General features: G+C 40.9%; 2 pseudogenes; both read left to right on the forward strand.

The window, feature by feature from the left end:
• The first annotated feature begins 3,305 nt into the window (after positions 1-3,305).
• Positions 3,306-3,488, forward strand: LOC119513030 (annotated as a pseudogene).
• Positions 3,489-16,517: 13,029 nt separating this feature from the next.
• On the forward strand, positions 16,518-17,485 carry LOC119512351 (annotated as a pseudogene).
• The last annotated feature ends 3,553 nt before the right edge of the window (positions 17,486-21,038 follow it).

Genomic DNA, 21,038 nt, shown 5'->3' on the forward strand with positions numbered 1-21,038 from the left:
TCATCCTGGTGTTGGTTTAACTTTAAACTGAACCAGAACTTTCCTTTCTCATATTCACCCTGGGTTCCTTTGCTTCCTGATTTCCTGCCTCATCCAGATCTCGCTGTGCTGAATTGAATTAAGTGTGGAAAAATACTGATTCAGCATCATCTCCATGTTCCCAGATTCAGCTGCAACACAGCTAGAAAGACTGTTCAGTCCACAGCAATTTTTAAAATCATTCCACGTGAGTCACATACCGGAAAGAAATCCAATCACTGAGGCATCTAGATGCAGCATCTAGAATGCTGGGTGCTTGTCCAGGTGACTTGTTGCTCTTCATAGGACATTAGAACAAAACATCTGTCTTCCAGGCCCTTTTGCTCAAAATTACCAAGTGACCAACTCGAGGGCTTTCATTCCCCCAGCAGGGTTCATCAGTCTTAATGACTTTTGCGGTAGACAGGGAACCTGGGGGAGGAAGAGGAGGCAAAGCCCATGCCTCTTCCACCCCAGAATGAATTATGTATGTACAATGAGAGCCAACTTAGCTCGCACAGCTCTCCCTAGGGATCCTGAGAACATGGAGCCTGCAGAAATATGCACAGCCTACACCGAATGCGCCGTTCCCTGGAAAATGTATAATCTATACCACACCATATGGTACTTGGTTAAAACTTTTTTGCTCAAGATGCCTGTCTGGTTCCTTCGGTTAACCTATCAAGCCCCAGAGAGCCAAGGTCATGTCTGTCCCCTCTTTGTATCCTCAGAGCAACTTCACATTGTATTGGGTACACAACAGGTGCTAAAGTTAAAATTTCCTCTGGTTGACCTGAGGTAAGAGAAAGTGGGGAACCCACTCCCCCCAGTTGTTAAATCATTGGCTCCATCCCCACTGCCAGTCCTTCCCATATCTCGCCCACAGCACAGTTACCCTTCCTTTCTGGAGGGAATCCAGCATTTCTGTTGCAGACATCCGTGTCTCCTACCCTCCCTCAGACCACCTGGCCTACACGTTTTTCTGGTAGCCCACCGTCTTCCAAGGAATTTAGGGATGATTGCAGGGACGAGGAGACTCCTGTACTCACCTGGTTCATTTAAAAAGCTAAGGTGTGGTTCCTCACAAAGTTAAATATGGAATTACCATATGACCCAGCAATTCCTCCCCTGGGTGTATTCCCCAAAGAACCGAAAACAGGGGTCCACAAAAAAATTGTACACACATGTTCAGAATAGCATTATTCATCCTAGCAAAAATAAATAAGTAAATAAATAAATAAGAAGAAGTAACTCAAATGTCCACCAACTGATGAATGGATAAAAAAAAATATGGCAAATATATACAGTAGTAGACTGTTATCCATCCATAAAAAAGGAATGATATATGCTAAACATGGATGAACCCTGAAAGCATTATACTAAGGGAAAGGAGCCAGTCACAGGGGACCACGTAGTGTATGATTTTATTTATGTGACATGTCAGGATATGCAGATCCATAGAAGCAGAGGGTGGGGGGAAGGGGGGGAAGTGACTTAATGGATACTGGGTTTCCTTTGGGAGTGATGAAAATATTCTGAAACTAGATAGTGAATATACTAAAAACTACCAAATTGTATATTTGTAAAGTATGAATTTTATGGCATGGGAATTAAGTATCAAATTTTAAAAAACTGAGGAAGAGATAAAATAGGACACGAGATTTTAAAAAAATCCAAGATCTGAGCCCAAGTGAAGCCCAAGGTCAAGGCTGGCCTATCGACTTTACTATTTGCCACAGCAGAACTTGCCTTTCTTCCTCTTTGTTTCACTCAAGTTCAACACTGCAAATCTTCGGAAACATATTGTGTGCCCTGCAGCTCCAGCAAATGCCTCAGATCAAGACTGCCACAGGTTGTTAGGGCCAATCTCAAGTGGGCTTCGATCGGGCCCCACATCTGTAGACAGTGTGAGCCTCCAGGCTCTGGCTCCTCCATCTCCACATTGCCAGGGATTGTTTCTGTCAAAAATAATCATCTGTCTTTCATTTTGTACAGATGATACCCAAATGTTACCCTCGTCCGTCAAACTGTTGGGCTAATTGTTTATAAAATATCCGGAACTGGCTGTCACAGAACATCAGGAAACTCAGTCCAAATAAAACAGAACCCTTTTCTTGGAGGCAGCGCCTGAGTGGGGGCAGAGCTCTGCCAACATTTCATTCACAGACACGTTTCTTGATCCAGCAACCAGCAGAAACCTAGGATTACACTGCCATCCTGGGACACTGAATCTGCTCTCAAGGAACTGGATTTTCCTATTAATATCAGGCTTTTTTTCTCCTTTAAAAACTACTGCCAGGGAATAAAAATTTATTTACCAGGCTCCCCTGAGGAGCTGGGGAAAAATGCGGAAATGTTGGACTTCCTCACCAGGACTGATGCTGATGTTGTCACAAACATTAGGACTGGTGGTTTGATGTACTGAGCCCTCTATCATGGGACTTGCTCTTATGAAGCTCGTCACTGCAAAGGAGGGGCTACACTTGCATATAATTGTGCCTAAGAGTCTCCCCCTGAGTGCCTCTTTGTTGCTCAGCTGTGGCCCTCTCTCTCTAACTAAGCCACCTCGGCAGGTGAACTCACTGCCCTCCCCCTTACGTGGGACCTGACTCCCAGGGCTGTAAATCTCCCTGGCAATGCAGGATATGACTCCCAGGGATGAATCTGGATCCGGCATCATGGGATTGAGAATATCTTCTTGACCAAAAGGGGGATGCAAAATGAAACAAAATAAAAAAATTTTTTTTTTTAAATGAAATTAAGTTTCAGTGGCTGAGAGATTTCAAATGGAGTCGAGAGGTCACTCTGCTGGACATTCTTATGCACTATATAGATAACACCTCTTAGGTTTTAATGTATTGGAATAACTAGAAGTAACTACCTGAAACTAACAGACTCCAACCCAGTAGTCTGGACTCCTGAAGATGATTGTATAACAATGTAGCTTACAAGGGGTGACAGTGTGATTGAGAAAACCTTGTGGATCGCACTCCCTTTATCTAGTATATGGATGGTTGAGTAGAAAAATGGGGACAAAAACTAAATGAAACATAGGGTGGGATGGGGGGGGTCGATTTGGGTGTTCTTTTTTACTTTTATTTTTTATTCTTATTCTGATTCTTTCTGATGTAAGGAAAATGTTCAAAAATAGATTGGGGTGATGAATGCACAACTATATGATGGTACTGTGAACAGCTGATTGTACACCATGGATGATTGTATGGTACGTGAATATATTTCAATAAAACTGAATTTAATTAAAAAAAATTATTAATGTAGGGAAAAAAAAACTACTGCCAAGGGGAGGTACCATGACCATGAAGGTGTTTTCCCCAGGGCGAGTCTGATCCTTTGCACTCCGGGATCTGCTGACTCCTGGGATTTCCCCACATGCTGGAAACTCAACTGCATAATTTGTGGTGGTGGTTGGGGCGGGGGGGGGGGGGTGTTGCATGCCTGCTTTCCCCCATAAAAAAAAAAAGAAAGAAAGAAAGTAAAATAACAAAAAACTACTGCCAGTCCTAAAAGACTGAAGACTTTAACCTTTTGGCTTAAGTTTCTGCAATGGTTCGACACTAAAATGGGTGATGGCAAAGGTTCCCTGCCATTGCTGCAACCACCTGATGAAGTAACTATTAATACTTGAGTAGTGGCTTAGAATTTACAGAGCAGCTTCACACAGATTATCTCCTTTTAGCCTCAACCTCCCTGGGATGGAAGCAAAGTAGACAGTGTTATTTTTAGTTTTCAAATGGGGAGAAGGACAGAGACTTAGTCAGTGTCACTGGAGTCATCGATGGTACACCCAGAGCTTTCCATCCTCTGCAGAGTGTTCTTTCCAGAGCACGGGAGGAAAAGGGGCTCAGCCTGGGTCAGGAGACGAGTCTTACCCAGCAGCCTTGGTCTGGTACTTCCCAGTTCCTCTGCTCAGCCTCTCACAGCATTCCTAAGCCACAGATTTTCTATGCCTTTCCCTTCTAAAAATCATGCAGTTGCTCATTCTAAACCTTCTCTTTCATGTGGTTTATTAAAAAAAAAAAAAAAAAAAAAAAAAGATTGCTCACGCTTCTACTAGGTACCCAGCAATGTGCTAGGCAGATACAGAAAGGAAATGTCAGGTTTCCACCCATCAAGATGCTCGTGGTCCAGCAGTCTCCGGCCCCTTCTGAATTCGGACTCCAAACTGAAGGCCCTTCTCATCTCCAGGTTTTGTAGAACTCTGGGGTCTATCTTCTGTCTTTCTTTCTACTCTACACGTTGATCTCGCTTTGAGCCATCATCTCGGGGCTCTAAAGCCACTGCTGTCTCCCCAGTAGACATGATTTGAGGGAGGGACCGGGGGCAGGATGGTAGAGCCTTGGTCCTCCCAGCAGCTGGGGCTGAGCAGATGAGAATTCTGACGGTCACTGCTGCTCTGATCATAAAAGCTATATCCATTTGTCAGTGTCTTTCGAAAATCAGTATTTACAATTAAGCTGAAAACTTTAAAATGAGAGTCCCCTCTCACCCATACGGCATTTCGTGGTCCTACTGTAAGAATAAGACTTCAAGAAGCACTGACTGTCTGTGCTCACACTACCTTTCCATTCACAGAGCTCCACCCAGGCTTTGCTTCTTGATGCCTGTAACAGTAATGGAACCTGTTAAAATACAACCATCAAACAGGTAAAATCATGACTCTCAGGCAAATATAAAATGAATGCTTGTCAAAGATTTTATGTAACTCGTTAATTAATTAGGTGACTGTTCCAGTTTGCTAGAGTTGCCATTATGCAAAATACCAGAAACGGATTGACTTTTTTTTCTTTCTTTCTTTCTTAATTTATAATTTATTGTTCCATTTTAAAACAACATAATGTTGACATTATTATGATTTAGCATTTCACTTTGCGTTCCATACCGTGAGGATAGCCTAGTTATGATGCAATAACAAAATGCCTCAATGCCTCAGTAGGTTAAAAAGATGGTGGTTTATTCCTTGCTCCTTTCACATGTCCATCACTAGTCATCAGGGAGGGTCTGCTCATTCCAGTTACTCAGGGACTCAGGCTAATAGAGCATTTAACTTCTCAGATGTTGCTGCTCAACATGGCAGAGTGAGAAAAAACATCCTTTGCAGAATCTCAAGCTGACACTCAGAAGTTCAGTTGAAAACTATCACTTCTACTCACAAATCATTGGCCAAAGCTTTTTCATTGACCCCATAGGGGAGCCAGAAAGTACAAACATACTAAGTTCCCGGTAAGTGAAGAGCAGAGAATCTTTGGTAAACTGCCTTTTTGCACATTATTTTATTTAGTTTGTTCTAGTTTGCTAATGCTGCCAGAATGCAAAACGCCAGAAATGGATTGGTTTTTATAAAAGGGCATTTATTTGGTTACACAGTTACAGTCTTAAGGTCATAAAGTGTCCATCAACAAAGGGTACCTTCACTGGAGGATGGCCAATGGCGTCTGGAAAACCTGTTAGCTGGGAAGGCACATGGCTGGCGTCTGCTTGCTTCCAGGTTGCGTTTCAAAATGGCATTCTCCAAAATGTCTGCATCAGCTTCCAACGGCCAGCTTCAAAATGTCTGTCTCAGCTCCAGCTAGCCTGGATTGACTTTTATAAAGAGGATTTATTAGGTTACAAATTTATAGTTCTAAGGCCACAAAAGTGTCCATACCAAGACAGCAACAGATGATACCTTCACTGGAGGATGGCCCATGGTGTCTGGAAAACCTCTGTCAGCTGGGAAGGCACATGCCTGGTGTCTGCTAGTCCTTTGCTCCCGGGTTGTGTTTCAAAATGGCTTTCTTCAAGAAGTCTCTGGGCTCCTCTCTCTCAGCTTCTGTGCATCTTGCTTCTTTCTCCCAGGGCATTTCTTTCTAAGCATCTGGAAGTCCTTTTTTAGCTTCTCCGGGGCAAACTCTGGGCTTCATCTCTGAGCTTAGTATCTCCAAACGTCCCTCTGTCCACATCTCCAAGCATCTCCAAGCATAAGCATCTGTGTCAGCTCTTGAGCTCTCTCAAGTAGTCCAGTGAACTCAAGAAGACCCACCCTGAATGGGCAGGGTCTATACCACCACGGAAACAATCCAACCAAAGGTATCACTCACAGCTGGGTGAGTCACATCTCCTTGGAAACACTCAATCAAAAGGTTCCACCCTGGTCTAATAAGTCTGCCCCTACAAGATTGTGTTAAAGAACATGGCTTTATGTGAGGGACATAATACATTCAAACCAGCACAGTAACCAGCAACACCTTAGGACTGGTTCAAAGAACACTTAGGAAGCTAGGTATCTATAAAAAAACTGGTTGATGTCTATAGTGCAACAAACCCCTGGTCTATCTGTTCCATTGGACAGGATTATTTCGCATTCCAATTGGGGAAAAAAAAAAAAAAACATAAATTGACCTCAGTCCCTATACAGTTGTAAAATAGACAACTCATAGAAAGTTAAGCATAATACTTCACTAAAAATCACCCAGGACTATCTTTGTGCTATTTCCAAGTTCCTGGTAACTTTTCTGGCAGGCCACTGGCACTAGAATTAAGAATTAATTTCAGAAGACTTATGGGAGAAAGAAAAGTAGCTGACTATATTATCTAGTGTTAAAAAAAACAAAAAACAAAAAAAACAAAAAGAGTTTATCAATAAGCAAATGTCCATGACTGTTCCCATAGCAGAGAGACATGACCACTGCTGTCTTCCTGCTCCCACACAGATTTCACACACTCCTCAGTCAAATTTCTTCACCTTAAATATGACCCAGTGTTGTTTAATGGGACGAGTAAAGAGAAAAGGAAGCCTAATAGGCAAGTGGACCAAACAGATTCAAGACAAGAGAGCCCTACCCCCCAAGCCTGCAGAACTCAAGTTGTTAGTGAAGCCTTCAAACATTTGGATGTCAGGACTTTGGGGAACAGACAAATGCAATTTTGAGTGTAGTTCCAGGGTTGAATACTTTTAGAATCCAAAAGGAATATTTATCATGAAACAGAGACGTCATCAACTTTTTAAAGAGATGTGGCCATCCAAATCACTTCCACTCCCCTGATTGCTCTCCCATTTTCTACCAGAATTCTTCAGAGCTTAAGAAAGAAAGCAGAACAACAACAAAATCAAGATTCTAAAGTCCCATCATTTCCGTTAGGTGAAATTAATAAGACAGAGGAGCGGGGCTTCTTACAGAATCAGTGTGTCATTGCGTAAGATTTTTTTTTTTTTTTTTTTGATGATGAATCATACATTTAATTAAAAATTTCATTTAACATATTGTGAACATCTTTTCATGTTCTTAAAGTTTTTTTTGTAAAATATCTTTATAATGGCTGCATAGAATTTCATTGCCAGGAAATATCATAATTTTATTTACCAGTCTAGTACTAGTGGGCATTTAAGTAGTTTCCAAGTTTTAATTTGCTTTTCTTTTGACTAACTTTTTTTTGTTTTTTTTAATTCAGTTTTATTGAAATATATTCACAAACCATACAGTCATCCATGGTATACAATCAACTGTTCACAGTATGATCATATAGTTATGCGTTCATCACCACAATCTATTTCTGAACATTTTCCTTACATCAGAAAGAATCAGAATAAGAATAAAAAATAAAAGTGAAAAGAGAATACCCAAACCATCCCCCCATCCCACCCTATTTGTCATTTAATTTTTACTCCCATTTTTCTACTGATTTTTTGTCAATTTTTTAACTTTGTTTATCAAAAAATTAAAAACAAACAGGCAAACAACAACCAAAAAAACCCCACAACATTTCAAACAAAGCAATGGATTAAGGAAAACAAATAACCTAAAATAACTACTTTGCTTCCAATATGTTCCTACCATACCCCAAGAAAATTAATAAACCATGTCCAAACAGAGGAGTAAGAAAAACAAATAATCTAAAATAACTACATTGCTTCCAACATGTTCCTTCCATACCCCAAGAAAATTAACAACCCCTAAGAAAACAAAGGAATAAGAGAAAAAAAAAACCTAAAATAACTCTATTGCTTCCAACATGATCTTACTATATCCAAGAAAGTTTACAAACCATAATCATTCCTGAGCATTCCCATAACCTTGAGATTACCCTCCATAGTTTATCTGTTCTTATTAGATTATCATTCCCCCTCCACTAACTGGTATCTCTAGGTCCCCTACATTCTACAGTATAAAACATTGTACATTTTTCACAGAATTCACATTAGTGGTAACATACAATATCTCTCTTTTTGTGCCTGGCTTATTTTGCTCAGCATTATGTCTTTTTTTTTTTTTTAATCTTCATTTTATTGAGATATATTCATATACCACGCAGTCATACAAAACAAATCATACTTTTGATTGTTCACAGTACCATTACATAGTTGTACATTCATCACCCAAATCAATCCCTGACACCTTCATTAGCACACACACAAGAATAACAAGAATAATAATTAGAGTGAAAAAGAGCAATTGAAGTAAAAAAGAACACTGGGTACCTTTGTCTGTTTGTTTCCTTCCCCTATTTTTCTACTCATCCATCCATAAACTAGACAAAGTGGAGTGTGGTCCTTATGGCTTTCCCAATCCCCTTGTCACCCCTCATAAGCTACATTTTTATACAACTGTCTTCGAGATTCATGGGTTCTGGGTTGTAGTTTGATAGTTTCAGGTATCCACCACCAGCTACCCCCAATTCTTTAGAACCTAAAAAGGGTTGTCTAAAGTGTGCGTAAGAGTGCCCACCAGAGTGACCTCTCGGCTCCTTTTGGATTCTCTCTGCCACTGAAGCTTATTTCATTTCCTTTCACATCCCCCTTTTGGTCAAGAAGATGTTCTCCGTCCCACGATGCCAGGTCTACATTCCTCCCTGGGAGTCATATTCCACGTTGCCAGGGAGATTCACTCCCCTGGGTGTCTGATCCCACGTAAGGGGGAAGGCAGTGATTTCACCTTTCAAGTTGGCTTAGCTAGAGAGACAGGGCCACATCTGAGCAACAAAGAGGCATTCGGGAGGAGGCTCTTAGGCACAACCATAGGGAGGCCTAGCCTCTCCTTTGCAGCAACCATCTTCCCAATGGTAAAACCTGTGGTAGAGGGCTGAACCCATCAAACCACCAGTCCCCTATGTCTGTGGTCATGTTAGCAACCATGGAGGTGGGGTAGGCGAATACCCCTGCATTCTCCACAGGCTCCTCAAGGGGGCACTACATCTTTTTTTTTTTTCCTTGTTTTTTTTTTTTTTTTTAACTTTCCCTTCTTTTTTAAATCAACTGTATGAAAAAAAAGTTAAAAAGAAAACAAACATACAATAAAAGAACATTTCAAAGAGACCATAACAAGGGAGTAAGAAAAAGACAACTAACCTAAGATAACTGCTTAACTTCCAACATGTTCCTACTTTACCCCAAGAAAGTTACCTAATATAGCAACATTTCTGTGAACTTGCTCCTACTATATCCATCAGAAATTCACAGACCATAGTCATTCCTGGGCATCCCCAGAACGTTAAATAGCTTATCTGTTCTTCTTGGATTATTGTTCCCCCTTCCTTAATTGCTCTCTATTGCTAGTTCCCCTACATTCTACATTATAAACCATTTGTTTTACATTTTTCAAAGTTCACATTAGTGGTAGCATATAATATTTCTCTTTTTGTGCCTGGCTTATTTTGCTTAGCATTATGTCTTCAAGGTTCATCCATGTTGTCATATGTTTCATGAGATCGTTCCTTCTTACTGCTGCGTAGTATTCCATCGTGTGTATATACCACATTTTATTTATCCACTCATCTGTTGAAGGACATTTGGGTTGTTTCCATCTTTTGGCAATTGTGAATAATGCTGCTATGAACATTGGCGTGCAGATATCTGTTCGTGTCACTGCTTTCCGATCTTCCGGGTATATACCGAGAAGTGCAATCGCTGGGTCGAATGGTAACTCTATATCTAGTTTTCTAAGGAACTGCCAGACTGACTTGCAGAGTGGCTGAACCATTATACAGTCCCACCAACAGTGAATAAGAGTCCCAATTTCTCCACATCCCCTCCAGCATTTGTAGTTTCCTGTTTGTTTAATGGCAGCCATTCTAACCGGTGTTAGATGGTATCTCATTGTGGTCTTAATTTGCATCTCTCTAATAGCTAGTGAAGCTGAACATTTTTTCATGTGTTTCTTGGCCATTTGTATTTCCTCTTCAGAGAACTGTCTTTTCATATCTTTTGCCCATTTTATAATTGGGCCGACTGTACTATTGTCATTGAGTTGTAGGATTTCTTTATATATGCAAGATATCAGTCTTTTGTCAGATACATGGTTTCCAAAAATTTTTTCCCATTGAGTTGGCTGCCTCTTTACCTTTTTGAGAAATTCCTTTGAGGTGCAGAAACTTCTAAGCTTGAGGAGTTCCCATTTATCTATTTTCTCTTTTGTTGCTTGTGCTTTGGGTGTAAAGTCTAGGAAGTGGCCTCCTAATACAAGGTCTTGAAGATGTTTTCCTACATTATCTTCTAGGAGTTTTATGGTACTTTCTTTTATATTGAGATCTTTGGTCCATTTTGAGTTAATTTTTGTGTAGGGGGTGAGGTAGGGGTCCTCTTTCATTCTTTTGGATATGGATATCCAACTCTCCCAGCCCCATTTGTTGAAAAGACCATTAGGACTCAGTTCAGTGACTTTGGGGGCCTTATCAAAGATCAGTCGGCCATAGATCTGAGGGTCTATCTCCGAATTCTCAATTCGATTCCATTGATCTATATGTCTATCTTTGTGCCAGTACCATGCTGTTTTGGCAACTGTGGCTTTATAATAAGCTTCAAAGTCAGGGAGTGTAAGTCCTCCCACTTCGTTTTTCTTTTTTAGAGTGTCTTTAGCAATTCGAGGCATCTTCCCTTTCCAAATAAATTTAATAACTAGCTTTTCCAAGTCTGCAAAGTAGGTAGTTGGAATTTTGATTGGGATTGCATTGAATCTGTAGATGAGTTTGGGTAGAATTGACATCTTAATGACATTTAGTCTTCCTATCCATGAACATGGAATATTTTTCCATCTTTTAAGGTCCCCTTCTATTTCTTTTAGTAGAGTTATGTAGTTTTCTTTGTATAGGTCTTTTACATCTTTGGTTAAGTTTATTCCTAGGTACTTGATTTTTTTAGTTGCTATTGAAAATGGTATCTTTTTCCTGAGTGTCTCTTCAGTTTGTTCATTTCTAGCATATAGAAACATTACGGACTTATGTGCATTAACCTTGTATCCCGCTACTTTGCTAAATTTGTTTATTAGCTCTAGTAGCTGTATCGTCGATTTCTCAGGGTTTTCTAGATATAAGATCATATCATCTGCAAACAATGACAGTTTTACTTCTTCTTTTCCAATTTGGATGCCTTTTATTTCTTTGTCTTGCCGGATTGCCCTGGCTAGCACTTCCAGCACAATGTTGAATAACAGTGGTGACAGTGGGCATCCTTGTCTTGTTCCTGATCTTAGAGGGAAGGCTTTCAGTCTCTCACCATTGAGTACTATGCTGGCTGTGGGTTTTTCATATATGCTCTTTATCATGTTGAGGAAGTTTCCCTCAATTCCTACCTTTTGAAGTGTTTTTATCAAAAACGGATGTTGGATTTTGTCAAATGCTTTTTCAGCATCTATTGAGATGATCAATTGATTTTTCCCTTTTGACTTGTTAATGTGTTGTAATACATTGATTGATTTTCTTATGTTGAACCATCCTTGCATGCCTGGAATAAACCCCACTTGGTCATGGTGTATGATTTTTTTAATGTGTCTTTGGATTCGATTTGCAAGTATTTTGTTGAGGATTTTTGCATCTATATTCATTAGGGAGATTGGCCGGTAGTTTTCCTTTTTTGTAACATCTTTGCCGGGTTTTGGTATTAGATTGATGTTAGCTTCATAAAATGAGTTAGGTAGTGTTCCATTTTCTTCAATGTTTTGAAAGAGTTTGAGTAAGATTGGTGTCAGTTCTTTCTGGAAAGTTTGGTAGAATTCCCCTGTGATGCCATCTGACCCTGGGCATTTATTTGTGGGAAGATTTTTGATGACTGATTGGATCTCTTTGCTTGTGATGGGTTGGTTGAGGTCTTCTATTTCTTCTCTGGTCAGTCTAGGTTGTTCATATGTTTCCAGGAAATTGTCCATTTCCTCTACATTCTCCAGTTTGTTGCCATACAGTTGTTCATAGTATCCTCTTATAATTTTTTTAATTTCTTCAGGATCTGCAGTTATGTCACCTTTTTCATTCATTATTTTGTTTATATGGGTCTTCTCTCTTTTTGATTTTGTCAGTCTAGCTAGGGGCTTGTCAATCTTGTTGATCTTCTCAAAGAACCAACTTTTGGTGATATTTATCCTCTCTATTGTTTTTTGGTTCTCTATGTCATTTATTTCTGCTTTAATCCTTGTTATTTCTTTTCTTGTACTTGGTTTGGGATTGGTTTGCTGTTCATTTTCTAGCTTCTTCAGTTGATCCATTAGTTCTTTGATTTTGGCTCTTTCTTCCTTTTTAATATATGCATTTAGTGCTATAAATTTCCCCCTCAGCACTGCTTTTGCTGCATCCCATAGGTTTTGGTATGTTGTGTTCTCATTTTCATTCGTCTCTATATATTTAGAAATTTCTCTTGCTATTTCTTCTTTAACCCACTGATTGTTTAGGAGTGTGTTGTTTAACCTCCAGGTATTTGTGAATTTTCTAAGTCTCTGATGGTTATTGACTTCTAATTGTATTCCATTGTGGTCAGAGAATGTGCTTTGAATAATTTCAATCTTTTTAAATTTATTGAGGCTTGTTTTATGTCCCAGCATATGATCTATTCTGGAGAAAGTTCCATGAGCACTAGAAAAGTATGTGTATCATGGTGATTTGGGATGTAATGTCCTGTATATGTCTGTTAAATCTAATTCATTTATCAGATTGTTTAGGTTTTCAATTTCCTTATTGGTCTTCTGTCTGGTTGATCTATCTATAGGAGAGAGTGATGTGTTGAAGTCTCCCACAATTATTGTGGAAACATCAATTGCTTCCTTTAGTTTTGCCAGTGTTTCTCTCATGTATTTTGTGGCATCTTGATTGGGTGCATAGACATTTACGATTGTTATTTCTTCTTGCTGAATTGCCCCTTTTATTAGTACGTAGTGGCCTTCTTTGTCTCTCAAAACATCCCTGCATTTGAAGTCTATTTTATCTGAGATTAATATTGCTACACCTGCTTTCTTTTGGCTGTAGCTTGCATGAAATATTTTTTTCCATCCTTTCACTGTCAGTTTCTTTGTGTCCCTGTGTCTAAGATGAGTCTCTTGTATGCAACATATTGATGGTTCATTTTTTTTGATCCATTCTGCGAATCTATATCTTTTAATTGGGGAGTTTAATCCATTTACATTCAACGTTATAACCGTGAAGGCATTTCTTGAAACAGCCATCTTATCCTTTGGTTTATGTTTGTCATAATTTTTCCCCTCTGTCTATTAATATCCTTTATTGTACCCATACTGAATCTCTTTAGTACTGAACCTTTCTCCAAGTCTCTCTGTCCTTTCTTTGTTTCTCTGTCTGTAGGGCTCCCTTGAGTGTCTCCAGTAGGGCAGGTCTCTTGTTAGCAAATTCTCTCAGCATTTGTTTGTCTGTGAAAAATTTAAGCTCTCCCTCAAATTTGAAGGAGAGCTTTGCTGGATAAAGTATTCTTGGCTGGAAATTTTTCTCACTCAGAATTTTAAATATATCGTGCCACTGCCTTCTTGCCTCCATGGTGGCTGCTGAGTAGTCACTACTTAGTCTTATGCTGTTTCCTTTGTATGTGGTGAATTGCTTTTCTCTTGCTGCTTTCAGAACTTGCTCCTTCTCTTCTGTGTTTGATAGTGTGATCAGTATATGTCTCGGAGTGGGTTTATTTGGATTTATTCTATTTGGAGTTCGCTGAGCATTTATGATTTGTGTATTTATGTTGTTTAGAAGATTTGGGAAGTTTTCCCGAACAATTTCTTTGAATACTCTTCCTAGACCTTTACCCTTTTCTTCCCCTTCTGGGACACCAATGAGTCTTATATTTGGATGTTTCATATTATCTATCATATCCCTGAGGTCCATTTCGATTTTTTCAATTTTTTCCCCATTCTTTCTTTTATGTTTTCATTTTCCATTCTGTCATCTTCAAGGTCACTGATTCGTTGTTCAACTTCCTCTAGTCTTGTACTATGAGTGTCGAGAATCTTTTTAATTTGGTCAACAGTTTCTTTAATTTCCATAAGATCATCCATTTTTTTATTTAGTCTTGCAATGTCTTCTTTATGCTCTTCTAGGGTCTTCTTGATTTCCTTTATCTCCCGTACTATGGTCTCATTGTTCATCTTTAGTTCTTTGAGTAGCTGCTCTAGGTGCTGTGTCTCTTCTGGTCTTTTGGTTTGGGTGCTTGGGCTTGGGTTATCCATATCGTCTGGTTTTTTCATATGCTTTATAATTTTCTGTTGTTTTTGGCCTCGTGGCATTTGCTGAACTTGATAGGGTTCTTTTAGGATTTGTAGACCAATTGAAGTCCTTATCTCTAATTTCTCAGATCTACAGCTTCATGGAGTACACTTTCTCTAACTAACCAGCAGGTGGCGTCCACGAGCCACTTGTTCTCCACAAGCCAGTTCTCCCCTGCTTAGCCTTTTTGGTGAGTAGGGGAGTGAGTCTTGTGGGGTCCAATTGGTGTACCAAGCTTGCGTGTGTAGTTGTTGTTGCCTGCCCTGTATATGGGGCGTGTTTCTGGGCAGTCAGGGAGGAGGGGGTGGCTCTAACAATCAAATCTCCCTGGTGATCCTAGAGTTTTAAAGCTGCTGCAATAGTCTAATCCTTCAGTTCAGTCCTGCCACAGTTTGTCTCTGCCACTGACCCACAAGACCTTGGTATTGGCGTATGGCTCCTGAGACTTACAAGTGGGCCCCTCTTCCAGGCCGTGCACCCCGGGTCCTCTGTTGAGGGATGACTGTGCTATGTCACAGGTGAGTGCCGTCCCCCCAGGGCAGTTCTGGGCTGCTGGGCTGTGTAGGGAGGCTCCCAGTCTGCTGAAATGAAGGCTGAATGGGGCTTTGTTAATTCACACTGCTCTACCTTCCCAACTCTGGGACTATCAGCTGAGGTTGCAGGGAAGGCTAATGTCCACACCCAGTTTTGTGGTGTGTGCCTGTTATTTGAAGCCCTTCCGTCACACTGGGTTGTCTGGGGCAGTTCTGGGCTATGGGGCTGGCGATGGGCAGGAGTGTTTCCTGTGCACCAGGATGATGGCTGTGGGCGGACACCCCCTTTTCTTGGGAAGTTGTGGTGTTTAGTGAATTTTCTCAGCCACTGGATTATTGCGTTTTGTCTCAGAGCTCTCCTAGTTCTGCTCTTGACTTGACCTGCCCAAATAGTAAGTCTTTGAAGCTTTCTGTATTGGGCTTCTTAGAGTAATTGTTTTAGAAAAAGAAAAAAGGATTAAAAAAAAAAAAAAAAAAAAAAAAAAGGGCCCTCCTCAGAGATCTAATGGGTTATTGAAATGCTAATAGACAAAGCAACCAGGGCCATTAAGGAAAGGTCCACAGGGCAGAGAGATCAGCTTTTCTTCGGGATTTGCATATGCGCCTCAGGGCCCTTCCCCTTTCTATGTTCACCAGAACTCCAAAAATCCTCCGCTTTTATTTTGGAGTTTTTCGTGTTGTTTTTTTTCTATGCCTGTCTCTTCTCTGCTGGGCTGGCTGCTCTCAGATTCTCTGGTGTCTGGTCTCAGTCTATCTATGGTTGGAGTTTGAATCAGTAGAATGAGTTTCCGATAAGAGCTGCCACTGCAGTTCTCTCTTCTCCTTCCCGGAGCTGACAGCCCCTCCTCCCCCGGGACTGAGCCTGGCAGGGAGGGGCGTGGGTCCCCTGGCCGCAAAAACTTACAGATTTCGCTGATCTCAGCAGTTCGACGTTTTCATGAGTGTTGTATGAAGTATGCCCAAAGTCAGATTGCTCTGTGGTGTCCAGTCCACGCAGTTCCTGGCTTTCTACCTACTTTCCTGGAGGATTAACTAAAACATACAGCTCACCAGTCTGCCATCTTGCCCCGCCTCTCCCATTGCGTAAGATTTTGTACATAGAAATATAAAATGAATACCTGTCAAAGATTTTATGTAACTCATTAATTAATCAGGTAACTGTTCCAGTTTGCTAGAGCTGCCATTATGCAAAATATCAGAAATGGATTTGGTCATTTTAAGTTGTAACTTTTAGAGTTATCGCATTTTTATTTTTAAGAATATTTGTATCTATGTCTCATACATAGCTGTTTATATCTGTAACATCTACAAATTATATCTATTTATATTTTTACATTTATTTGCTGCTTAGTTCTTGATCAGAAAGTAAATCCCAATTATAATATTCCTCATCAAAATTTTTGTGGGGGTCCCGGAGCTGCCGCTGCTGAGTCTGGACCTAACTACCACGCGCTGTGGATGCCCGCTTGATGTGTAGTCCTGGTTCCTTTCCATTCCGAGTCTAAAATGGCAGCTCTCAAGGATCAGCTGATTCAGAATCTTACTAAGGAAGAACAGACCCCTCAGAATAAGGTTACGGTCGTTGGGGTGGTGCTGTTGGCATGACCTGTGCCATCAGTATCTTAATAAAGGAATTTGCAGATGAATTTGCGCTTGTTGATGTCATAGAAGACAAACTGAAGGGAGAGATGATGGATCTCCAACATGGCAGCCTTTTCCTTAGAACACCAAAAATTGTCTCTGGCAAAGACTATAGTGTGACTCCAAACTCCAAGCTGGTTATCATCACAGCTGGGGCACATCAGCAAGAGGAAGAGAGCCATCTTAATTTGGTCCAGTGTAATGTGAACATCTTTAAATTCATCATTCCTAATGTTGTAAAATACACCCGAACTGCAAGTTGCTTATTGTTTCCAATCCAGTGGCTATTTTGACCTATGTGGCTTGGAAAATAAGTGGATTTCCCAAAAACCATGTTATTGGAAGTGGTTGCAATCTGGATTCAGCCTGGTTCCGTTATCTAGTGGGGGAGAGGCTGGGAGTTCACCCATTAAGCTGCCATGGCTGGGTCCTTGGGGAGCATGGAGACTCTAGTGTGGAGTGAATGTTGCTGGGGTCTCCTTGAAAAATCTGCACCCTGAATTAGGCACTGACGCCGATAAGGAACAGTGGAAAGAGGTGGTCAACAGTGCTTATGAGGTGATAAAACTGAAAGGTTACACCTCCTGGGCCATTGAGCTATCTGTGGCAGATTTGGCAGAAAGTATAATGAAGAATCTTAGATGGGTACATCCAGTTTCCACCATGATTAAGGTTCTCTATGGAATAAAAGATGACATCTTCCTTAGTTTTCCTTGCATCTTGAGACAGAATGGAATCTCAGACATTGTCAAAGTGTCTCTACTTCTGAAGAAGAGGCCCACTTGAAGAAGAGTGCAGATACACTCTGGGGGATCCAAAAAGAGCTGCAATTTTTAAGTCTTATAATGTTGTATCACTTACTGTCTACGTTACGACAGGATTTTTGTTGGGGATTGTGCATGTTGTCCTTTTATTTGGTCTATGATTAAAGCAGTGATATTAAAATGACCTAGGGAAAACATCAATTTCTTAAAGTTAGAAGAAGGAATGATTCATAAAACCTTACAGCTATATCCTGATGCTGGATAAGATACTTATTTTGGGTAGTCCCAAACTGGTTAATATAAAATAGTTCACCTCTGAGGCACCAGTGCCAGTGTTGCACATGCTACAATTGTCTTTCAAACCAGAAGAATGCATGGTTACTATATATTATATACCTTCTGGTGTCTTCATCCAACATGCCGAGTCCAACTTCTTTCCCCTCCCATTCAGTCACACCCTGGACTCCAATGTATAAATCCAACATTGCATGTTTTGTGCATAACTGTTCTAAAGGATCTTGTTTTGTGCACCAAATGTATCAAAGTGGTGTACACTGCCATGTAATGTAAAAAGAAAGACTACCTGTAAACAGTGCAACCAACTATCCAAACGTGTCATACCATTTAAAACACCAAATAAACCATGAACAGTGAAAAAAAAAATTTGGGGGACTATGTTTTTTATACTTTAGGATGGAGGTTTCAAGAATTCAGTACTTCTGTAATGGTTAGAATGGGCTCAGTTATATGATGTACGAATAACCCCAGAAGTTCAGTAGCTTAAAACAACAAATTTTATTGCTCAGACGTGCTACACAACCATCTTGGGCTGGTGGGAGCTCTGCCATCCCCTAGGGACCCCAGCTGATGGAGCATTCACTATCAGGAATTTGGCAAGATGCCATGGCAGAGAGAACGTGTGATCACACTCAAACTTAAAGCTTCCACCCAGAAGTGACACGTGCCACCTTCTCTCACATTTCATTGGCCAAAGCAGATAGGTGGCCATGCCTAATCTCAAGGAGGTATGAGTGGAAGTGAAATCCTAAAGGAGAGAGGGAATATGTATGACTAGCTCGAGTGGCTAGCAAAACTTGTTTTGAAAAGTAGGGTCTCCTGTTTTCAAACACATTTTGTTATTTTAGCTGTACCGATCTAGCTATTAACCAGTGCCATCAGAAACATATTTATGAAATTAGAACAAATATAGATTGCGATCTATCAATTTAAATCTCAGTTCACCTGAGAATTCAAAGTACGGATTTGTGTGTGTGTACACGCCACTCACTTTAGGCAAAATGCCATAGAAATTAATGAGACAAAATCCTGCAAGCAGAGCCCAGGTTGGGTAAATTGGTTTTGTGCCAGAAGACACAGCTTTCTTTTTGGAAAGGGCCCAGGTTGGGGATTGGCTGTAGTTATTTTTTCCATAAGGTCTGAATCTGTCAGCCTCCTGGACGTAGAGGGTTCATTTGTCACTGCTGGCATTCGTCTGAAGATTGAATTAACACTGGTGCTTTGAGGAAATTTCATTCTAGCAAATTTTGATTAGCAAGTGATTTTGTGGTTGCAACTATTTCTTCTTTATTATTAATTTTCTCCATCCAACTTAGAGTTGCCCAATCCAGACTTCAAAGCATAAAACTCCCCCCGACATGGCAGGACGAGGTTCTCATGGAACATAGCAAACCACTGCCAAAGGTTCTCAGGAGGTCAGAGGCCAGGGACGAGGCGTTAGTGTGACATGTGCAGCGTCAGCTCAGCAAGGGCTCTGCCAGGAGGTCCAGAGCCCTCCCTGGTGACCAAACCTGACAATGAGCTCCTCCAACCAAAAGGTGTTGCGAGAAGGCCATGTAGGCACCTAACTGATATTAAATGATACAAAATAGAAAAATAAAGCAAGTCATACAATTCTAAGTTGTACATAGATTTATAAAGAAAAAATCCAATTTTACCAACCAGATAAAGTCCAGAGAATTTCGTTGGAGCTGCTGGAGACTGCAAGCCTACAAGTGGCTTCCCCCACCCACTCACCCACCACGTCAGTCAAGATACTGGGTAGAAGCAAACAGCACGGTCAGCTGGGATGCTGAAGGAGATTTTTTGGGGAGGGAGGGAGTGGTTCATCACAGAGGTGTGGATAGGATTAAGGGAACCACAACGGATGTGGGGAAACCTAAAGAACAGCCCTGGCAGACAGCCATTACCACCCTTAGGCCCAAAGAGGCAGAAGGAGGAAATGGATCCTCACTGGCCACTGCCTGGGGCTGACCCTCAGTTCTTTGCCTTGTGGACCCCTCCAAGGTAGCAGCTTCCTCCCAAGAAGCAAGCTGAGAAGGTAACAGTGAGTCCTGCAAAATCGAAGTCACAGTCTTTGTAACGTAATCACGGAAGAGACAATCCATCATTTTTGCCATATTCTCTTCATTAGCAGGCAGTCACCAGGTCCAGCCCACACTCAAGGGGCGTGGATTACATGGGGCGTGAACACCAGGAGGTGGGGACCACTGAGGGCCATTTTTTAAAGCTGCCTACACAGACTTAAGGGTTCAGCCCATCTCTCTCTGCCACCTCTGGTCCGTGGGAAACACTCATGCGCTCTCCATCCTGACAGATGCTGGGCGTGCAGGCCGGCTCCGCTGCAGCCCTCTGTATCTTGCTGCCACCAGTCCCCGGGTCTGAGCCAGGCACAGTGCACCCCCCTTCCAGTGCAGTTCCCTTCAAGAGAGCACAGGGCACGTCTCCCACCGACCCCTTGAAGCTCCCTGGGATTAGAAGGTGGTCCCTACACCCTCTCCGTCCCCTGTGGGGAAGAGGGATGGGAGCCCACAAAGAGCAACAATTTCTCTCCCAAGAAAACCTGCTGGCAAAATCCTCCCTCCCTTGTCACTTCTCTCTCTACCCTCTTATATTCTCAAAGTGAATTAGAGTTTTCAAGAGTTTCGAGAGTTGGGGAACTGCTTCTCAGATCTTGCTTTGGTAAAATTTGCATATGGAAATCTGTTTCACACTCATTTTGGTGTCTAATATCTTTCACATTATTGCCTCAGTGAAACTGAGATCGGTAGAGTCCCATTTTACCATCCTGTACACATTTAAAATGATTTATTCTCCCTTGGATGATCCAGAAGGCTCTTGGTAATTTTGTAGTACTTATCATTATGATCATCCATTTCACTGTTCTGAGAAAAAAATGCACAGGTATCTACTTTATTAATACCAGAAATCAGTTTTCAAAGGATAATCATAGCTGTAAACTGATTGTAAATAATCCATTAAAAGGCAACAAAACCTCCTTTATGTGTAATGCATTAGCATAATTTTAAGCTTTATTCTGAGATCAGTACATCATCTTTTCTTTTTCTGACATTCTCATCAGAGATAATTTATTATAGAATCTCTTGTAGAAAAACAAAGGGATAGCATGGCATGGCATATATTCACTGCACAGTGGGTTTTCATCTGAGTTTATTTACAACAATATCTATAGTACACCCTTTGCAAGCCCTTAATAAACCCATTTTGTTTTCTATCTGCTCTAATTTGATTCCCAGAATATGATTTCCAGTAACTTAAAATGCTCCATTAGCAGCAGATTTGGATGTTCAATTTTGAAGTTCTA

Source organism: Choloepus didactylus, chromosome 17, assembly GCF_015220235.1.
Source record: "Choloepus didactylus isolate mChoDid1 chromosome 17, mChoDid1.pri, whole genome shotgun sequence".
NCBI lineage: Eukaryota > Metazoa > Chordata > Mammalia > Pilosa > Megalonychidae > Choloepus > Choloepus didactylus.